Source organism: Lipotes vexillifer, unplaced genomic scaffold, assembly GCF_000442215.2.
Source record: "Lipotes vexillifer unplaced genomic scaffold, Lipotes_vexillifer_v1.1 scaffold1251, whole genome shotgun sequence".
Classification (NCBI taxonomy): Eukaryota; Metazoa; Chordata; class Mammalia; order Artiodactyla; family Lipotidae; genus Lipotes; species Lipotes vexillifer.
The window spans coordinates 268832-277959 of NW_006785999.1; positions in this window are offsets into that span (position 1 = coordinate 268832).

Genomic DNA, 9128 nt, shown 5'->3' on the forward strand with positions numbered 1-9128 from the left:
CTTAATCTTAGAGCTAGCACCAATGACTATATGTTCCCACTAACAATGCCGATAAGTTATCCTTATTTTGAAAGAGTTGCACACCTAAGGGTCAGCTTACCTGCAGGGTGAATAATGAGTCCTTGGCTCAACAGTCTTCATAACCCCTGAATGATGGGCTTAGTGAGGAAAATAGATTTAAATAATCCCTTGTCCATATTCCATGAGTTTAATTTTGCCTCCCACCTCTGGATAGGAATAAATATACTATTGCTTATGGATTAAATGAATGGTTGTGCATGTATCTACGGGCTTTGTTTTGCTGATTTACTTTAGAAGGACGATAATCTCCCGTGCCTAAAAATGAGTATGCTTCATTATTTGGCCTCATATATTCTGTTTCCTAAAGGGAAATAACTGGGTTCTCTGGAGCTGAAAATTGAAAACTGAGTAGCTCTTTAAAGAAGCAAATTGGTCTCAAACCTCACATGCTAGGTTTTTGGATGCATCACAAGATTTGCAAGGGGAAGTTTTGGCATCCATATGGGTATATTAGCACTTTTTTTCTCTTTCTGTAGCTACTCAAGCAAGTGACAAGTAGTTATGTCATGACCACGTGACACATAAATTACAAGTTCTCCTGCCCCTCTAAAACTTTAGTCAGCATCAACCTTTGCACAGTACACTCAGGTGTAATAGCTGATAATTTATGAGTGTAATTTGAAGGAAGCAATTCTCTTTTGTGATTACGGTAGTAAATAAAGGATTCAAATCCTCATTGACCCAATATCAAATTCAACTTTACCTTTTTTTTTTCTCCTGATGTCATTTATGGAAGTAAGCAAGCAGAGTCCAAGAAAGGTGACAGATTAAAGAAATGCAGTGATTGCAAATGACAAAGACTGTGGTGTTATAAATGAAGGAAATTATTAGAAGAAAATAAATGGGAATACATCCAAATTTTACAATTTCGATTTCTTTTTTGCTGTTGAAGGACAGAGCTTTGGACATGAAGGTATGATAGGTGATATAACTGATAGAAGCAATGATGAGAGCCTAGAGGGAAGACTTGGATAGAACTGCTTTATGATTTCATGATTAAAATACTTGGAAGAATTCACTTCCTTGATAAATGAGATATACTGGTGTGGGCCAAGGTCTTTACCTGAGACTCTCTCTCAGTAAAATATCTGCCCTTCAGACTACAGGAGCAGCCAAAATTTGGCAGCAATTAATTATATTTTCCTTGGAATTTTAAAAATAGGTTTTTCTCCCCAATTATTCTTTTAGGCTAAAACACAAGTAGGAATGATAAAACCTTTGTGAATATGAAAAGGCGTGTAAATACTGAGCTTGCCCACTGGATCCATCCCAATTTGCATTAGCCTGAGGCCTGGGTTCAAGTTCAGATCAATTTAGAGATGAACTGAGATGAATGTGAATCTACCCACAGATGACAGCATGATCTGACGTGGAAACCATGAGCACACATGCCTTAACAAGGGCACTAGGCTTAGGAGTTGACTGATGCGTGACTTTGTTTAAAACTCTTAGAATCCCATTTTAGTAGCACTATATTTTGCTTCTCTATGAGAATTAAAAATAAGTGGTAATTAGTAATAATTTTGTTACATGACATTCCTGCCGAGATGAACGTTTGGCTTACCTCAGTTACTCTATAATAAAACAGTGCCTTGCATAAAGACTGGCTTGTTAAATATTTGTTTAAGCAGTCATTGCATGATAATAATTTGCATCTATCCAACATTATTTTATTTTCTCTTGAGCTTTAACATATACTCATAACAACACTGTGAGGTGTGGAAATTGAATCAGAGCTATGTAGTAATTTGCCCCATGCAACACATGTACTAAATGGCAGAACTATGACTAAAAGGCAGAATTATTTTCCTCTAAGCCAGTGTATTTCTTTACTATGTTTCCCACAGAAGATGATTTTAGTAAAAATAAAGGTAGCTAATGATTAGGCTACTATAGCCAAGTTAAAGATGAATTATAAAGTATCTGCCTAGTAAGTATTCAGTATATGGGAATTACCTTTCCATTTGGTGTTTTGCTAAGTCTCCATCTTGGACCTCTCTCCATATCTTTTTCCACTTTCAACCCCTCCACTTCCCAATTCTGCCTTCCATTCTGCCAGCCACACACACTCAGATATCAGTCAACTAACTGTTCCTCAAGGATCACGAAATAAGTTCTCTCCAAAGAGTGTTTTCATTTAACAGGAGCTTAAGAGAAACTTCAGGATACTCAGGTATCTGTGAGTTTGTCAGAGGGTCTTTCAAGTTCCACCCACATCAAAATTTTATGGAGACAAACCGTAGAACAGTATTTTACTCTTTCCTGTCTATGAAACAGGTGAAAGGGAGGGTCTGATGGTTCCTTTCCCCTCTCAATTTAATGTGTGCGTTTGCAGCATGGTGCAAAGGAAAGTCCATGGGGGCCAAAACTCTGCCCTTTACTGAGCTCTGTGACCATGTGTACATATATTTCTTTGTCTGAGATAAGGCTGCAGTAGTGCCTACTTTGCATAGTTGGTGTGAAGGATAAGAAGGATCACTTGCTGAACGTGGCAGATGGGAGTACCATGTTTCTTTTGTCTTTGCAGTTGATGCTCTGGTTTGGTCAATCAGACAAACACACCTTTTGGACTACATCCAGGGGAATCACTATACATATGACAGAAAGAACAAGTGTTCCAAGGCCTCGGCATGTACAGCAGTAGCAAATCACATTTATTGAGCACATGTCATGAGCCAGGGATGGACGGTGCTAAGTGTTTTACATGTATGATAATATTTAGTGTTCACAAAACCCTATCATGCCCATTTTACAGAGGAGGAGGCAGGCCTAGAATATTAAATAATTTGCTATTTGTCAGTCAGCCAAGAATTGGGTCTTGAACTCAGGTTGTCTGACTCCAAATCCTAGAATTTGTTGATACTGGAATTATTAAAAACAAGGTTTCATTCTAGGACACAGTGTGTAAAAGTTTAACATTTCTGAAAATTTTCGGATTTTGTGATAATGAAATGAAAGCTGATCTCTATTTCTCTCATGATTTTAGAAAAGATTTAAATGTTGCACTATTTGTTGCAAAATCTACATCATATTACCTGTTCACAAACACGGATACATTGTCCCCAGCAGATGTTTGTATTTTCAGGTGAGTTTAACTGATTGACTTTCCCATTGTAAATTAATTAATAGTACAGGAAGTTGTTGGGGGTTTGAATTATTCTTAACATATAAGTCCAGTTATTTCAAGGATCATTTCAAGATCAGTTATTTCAAGATCAGTTTAAAGATATTTTTTCTCTTTCATGTCCACAAAAAATAATCTTCATGAGTGGTAATGATTATTATCATTATTTAAGTAATAACTGAGCCTAGAAAAGACACTAACAATGTCAGAAAACATGAGGGTGAATAAATGCCTTTTAAAATATTCTGGAGTATTTACAGCATAAGATAAAACTACTGTCCTTTTTTAAATAGAAAAAGAAAAGTGTGCCTAACATGGAACTTCTTACCATTTGATTTGCTCAAATGCCTCCTCTATTTGTATTCTTTTTCCTTTATAAAAATAAAGAAGAAAATCTCAGGGAAAAATCATTTCCTAGGACATTATTTTGGAGATTGGTTTCTTTCTCTAGAGGAGTGAAACTCCACTGTCATCTTTCACGGGAAATTTTTTGGAATATAAGCAGGAGACTTTAAATTTATTGCATTTTTTGGCTTTAGGTGGGAAAAAAACCCTTTATTGATATAAACTGGGAATAAATTTGGAATGAGTTCCATTAAGAAATGAGAAGGTGAATTTGCTGGTTATAATATACATATGTATATATTTATATTTGGTAGTTCGATGTATATGTTGTTAGATGATTTAAAGAGAAGAGTTTTTGAAGGACTAGGGAGTTAGAGGGCAAATGAGGATTTTAAATTTTATTCTGGGATTTTTTGGGAAAAATATTTTCACAGAATAGGCAAACCGAAAAGAATTTATATACATAAAATTTTGAAGCTTGTGAGATTTTCTTACATACTATCTATCTAAAAGCAACAGAACGTAAAATAAAGTGGGCAGAAGATACAAAGTCAAATAAACCTGGATTAGATAGAATTAGGTAGGATGCATGTATTTGTCCATAGAAACTCACATATGCATTATAGCCAAGAGAACAAATGATGACCAGCTTAAAGGCAGGGTCTTTCTTTCTTTGGTTAATGGATTTGTCAAGGGTAAAGATTGTTTAGTTATGAAGTGTGACTGGCTCATGATATACAAAGTGAAAATAAATGTAAAACTCTATGGATGAAAGATGGAAGAAATAACTAGGTGAAAGATAATGCTTTCCGGAAAAGAAATTTATTACATTAGGCAGTTTGTGATTTTACAGTGTATTAGAGGTTTATCTTCTGTGGTGAGGATACCAGCTCAAAAAGAAACTTATCATTCACCTTGCATTTTCATCCTAGAAGAAAATTTTATGTAAGTAACAATACTATATGATATGGCACAATATTATTCTATCTGAAAAGCAAAGCTAGGAAAGGAAAGTTTTGCCTTTCTTTTACAGGCTGTATCATTTGTTCAATGGCAAATTAATATAAACATATTTTTTGGAAGACTGGTGGGCATGTATTTCAAAGATGAAGATGCTAGGACATTTAGACAGCACTAGTATTTTAGCAGCTAAATATATTACTTTCTGTATAAAATTAACAAAATAGTGCACTAAACCCAGAGCCAACTCCTTAAAAGATGAATTGTTACATAAGTGTTAACTAGAATACAATCATTTCTCAGTGATATTTCATGCATTTACATATTCCTTCCTTGATTTACTCAGCGGTAGTTTTCCATTCTCTCAGAATAGAAATTATTTAAATCTTAAGTAACTTAAGCCATTGCTTTTAAATTAACATCATTCAATCCTTGCCACTCTCACCATTTGGAAGGCCATAAAATAATTTAAATATGTGACCAGCTAAAATGAAGATGATTTTATTATTCATGAATAATTTAATATGAACACTTTAGAGCCTGCATTCCTCCATTATGTTGAATTACAGTACAGCATAAAACTGTCAGACTAGGTTGCAGACTCAGTCTCCACAGAGTTTCCTTATGTTTTCTCTTAAGATTTCTTTTTCTATAAATCCAATTTTTTGTTCATGTTTCCTCTGATATTCTAAAGCCTTGTTTCATTGACCTTTTCCCTTTCCTTGGATTTGATGCCAGAAACTAACAGTGTCTTAGAAATAACATTACTATAATAACATAAAAATCCAATAGAGGTTAATAGGCCAAGTTAATAAACTCTTAGACTTGTAGTAGATTTTGGGGATCAACCATGGTAAAATGTCTCCTCAGGGTGAGGTGGCCTTTTCAAAGGAAACTTTCCCTGTAATCCAGCACTCAGGGTAATGTGATACCTACAGACCTCCAAATATATCTGCTGCCATGAAGAATGGTAGTTACAAGCATTGGCCTTGGAGTGAGACAGAACTGTATTTGGTCTCCTTCTAACTGTGATCTGGGACATACCTTCTGAGCTGTGGCTTCCTCATCTATTTATGAAGCAGATTGCAGCTCACCTACATAGTTGTTGTGAGCATTAGATAATGCAATTCAATCGAAGCAGCTAACGTGTTTCCTGGTACATGGTTTTTATTGTAAGTGGATCTGTACGCTATAGAGCTGAGACCACATCCTTCCTTTCTCTCTAAAATCTCAAAGTCTAGAATTATTGGTTAGAACCCTAGGAGGATTTGCTGGAATGATTATATGTTAACCCTTTATATGATGACATTATAACATAAAATCCTTCAGGTGTTTCAGGTTGGTTTCAGGTTGCTCCCCTGGCCCCTGGGTCTACAGCGTTCAGCACGCACGTGCTGCCTGGACTTGCCACTCATTGTTTAAGGGCTCAAGGCAATAGTCCCTTACACAATACACCAAGAGGCTCACCTACCATAGTTCTAAATGTTTAAAAATTATAAAATAAAGATAACAAAACATCAAATGCAAAGTTCTATCCTCTTAGCTTGATAAGTATACCTTCAATATCACTAGGAATGCCAAGTTAAATTTTAAAATGCTTCTTGAGCTCCTTCGAAACTCCTTGAAGTCCCATCCTGAAACATAGTGGTACAGGGAGGACTAAAATGTGGCATGTAGCCCATCCTCCTCCCCTGCCTATCTCAGGCTCTGTCCGGGCCGGTGAGGAGCTTTGCATCTTTACAAAGGATTCTTCTGTATGCACAACTAGCCTTGGTTCACAACTTTGCAGGTGGTGCTCTTGGTTGAGTTTTAGTAGTTTGTCGTACTTGAAGACTTGGTCCATTTCTTTTGTCAAAATCATGAGCACAAAACTGTTTGCTGTATTCCATTATCTTTTTAATGACTGTAGACTCTGTAGTGATATTCCCTATTTCATAGCTGATATTGTTAGTTTATGTTTTCTCTCTTTTTGTTATTTTTACTACACGTTTCTCAAGTTTAGTTAACTTTTTTGAAGAGCAAGTTTTTTGCTTCATTGATGTTCTCTGTTGTTTTCCTATTTTCAAACTCCACTGAATTCTGTTGTTATTTCCTTTATTCTACTTGCTTTAGGTTTAGTCTTCTTTCTCTAATTTCCTATGGTAGAAACTTAGGTTACTGATTTGAAATCTTTCCTCATTTTCAATATGATCACTTAGTCCTACAAATTTCCCTTTTAGTACTGCTTTAACTGTGTGCCACAAATTTTGATATGTTGCAGTTCCATTTAGGCCCTTTATCGTCCCCTTTTAAAATACTATTATCTTGAGTATCAGGTGGTGTTATAATTGTTTCTTTTCATCTCAAACATTATTTATAAAACTCACGAGGAAGAGGAGAGTCTATTTTGTGCCCATAATTATGCTCTCTTTGTTGTTCTTTCTTCCTTTCTGATGCTCCTAGATTCCTTATTTTATCATTGTCTTTCTGTTTGAAGAACTTTCTCTAGTCAGTATTTAAAGAAAGATCTACAAGCAACAAATTCTCTTAATTTTCCTACATTTGGTAATGGTTTTATTTCCTCATTTCTGAACAATAGTACTGACAAATACAGAATTCAGTTGGCAGGTTTTTTTTCAACAATTGCAAAATATTGTGCCACTTGCTTTTGGCTTCCCAAGGTCTCTGATGTCATTCAATTTGGTCTTTGCCTACTGGTAATGCATCATTTTTCTGGCTGCTTTTAAGATCTTTAGCTTTATTTGTTAAAAGTTTAAATACAGTGTGTCTTGGTATGGATTTCTTTTAGGTTTGTCCTCTCTGGAGTTCATTTGTAACTGAGCAGGACCCTATGGAGTCCTCGTGGGACAGACCCCTCCCCACATGACCTCTGCCTGTTCATAAAAAAAGTTGTAGTCTCCCAGGCCAAGTCACAAAAGCCTGGCTCAAGAATTAGTAACTGAAAGGATGTGAACATGCAGTGACAGAAAGTAGCAGTTGGGCCAGGAGAACTGTTACAATTTAAACAGTAAATCAGCCATGTGGCAGTCACAGAATCTTTGTTCCTCCCTGAAGTATCTAGATAATAGTTTCTGATGCAAATATCCTTAGTTGTTTTACAGATGCTAAAACCACCATCAAATAGAAGTTAACTACTTGATGACTTGATGACTGGGGGCATGTAGCCCCCAGACCTACTGGAGGATGATGATTGATAATAATGAATCCTGTGATACCACCCCGTTACTTCATCATCAACCAATCACAGAATTGTGCACAAGCTGATCATACACTCTGCAATTGCTCTCTACCACCTTGCCTTTAAAAATGCTTTCCTGAAACCCATTGGGAGTTTGGGTTATTTTGAGCATTAGCTGCCCTGGACTCCTTGTTTGGCACCTTATAATAAATGCTGCACTTTCCTTCACCACAAGCCGGTGTCAGTAGATTGGCTTTACTGGGGGAAGTCGAGTGGACCCAAGTTTGATTCAATAGCACATTCAACTTCTTGTGTCTACAGATCTGTATTTGTCAAATTTGGGATGTTTCTAGCCATTATTTCTTCAAATACTCTTTCAGCCTCAATCTCTTTCTCTTCTACTGTTCCAATGATATGAAGAATGGTTCTTTTGTTATTGTCCTACTGTTTTTTGTCCTGAGTCTGTTTTTTTCTTCATTATGTTCTATCATCATGTTTTATCTTCCAATCATTTTATTTTTAATTATCTTAACCACAGTATAAAAAATAAAGAAATCAAGATAAGATCAATAAAGTTTTTTTTTTAAATGAGGCCATTGAGAGGTTCTAAAGATATTTAGGACTAAATACCACATTATATTACAGTATAAATATTATCTTCTTAATTTCATGGTAAATATTTTTTGCAAAAAAAGTAGGAAAACAAAGAAAGTTAAAAGAAGAAAGTATAGATAGCCTCATCCACCAGAGGGCAGAGAGCAGAAGCAAGAAAAACTACAATCCTGCAGCCTGTGGAACAAAAACCACATTCACAGAAAGAGAGACAAGATGAAAAGGCAGAGGGCTATGTACCATATGAAGGAACAAGATAAAACCCCAGAAAAACAACTAAATGAAGTGGAGATAGGCAACCTTCCAGAAAAAGAATTCAGAATAATGATAGTGAAGAAGATCCAGGAATTTGGAAAAACAATGGAGGCAAAGATCGAGAAGATGCAAGAAATGTTTAACAAAGACCTAGAAGAAGTAAAGAACAAAGAAACAGAGATGAACAATACAATGACTGAAATGAAAACTACACTAGAAGGAATCAATAGCAGAATAACCGAGGCAGAAGAACGGATACGTGACCTGGAAGACAGAATGGAGGAATTCACTGCTGCGGAACAGAATAAAGAAAAAAGAATGAAAAGAAATGAAGACAGCCTAAGAGACCTCTGGGAAAACATTAAACACAACAACATTCACATTATAGGGGTCCCAGAAGGAGAAGAGAGAGAGAAAGGACCAGAGAAAATATTTGAAGAGATTATAGTCAAAAACTTCCCTAACATGGTAAAGGAAATAGCCACCCAAGTCCAGGAAGTGCAGTGAGTCCCATACAGGATAAACCGAAGGAGAAACATGCCAAGACACATAGTAATCAAACTGGCCAAAAAT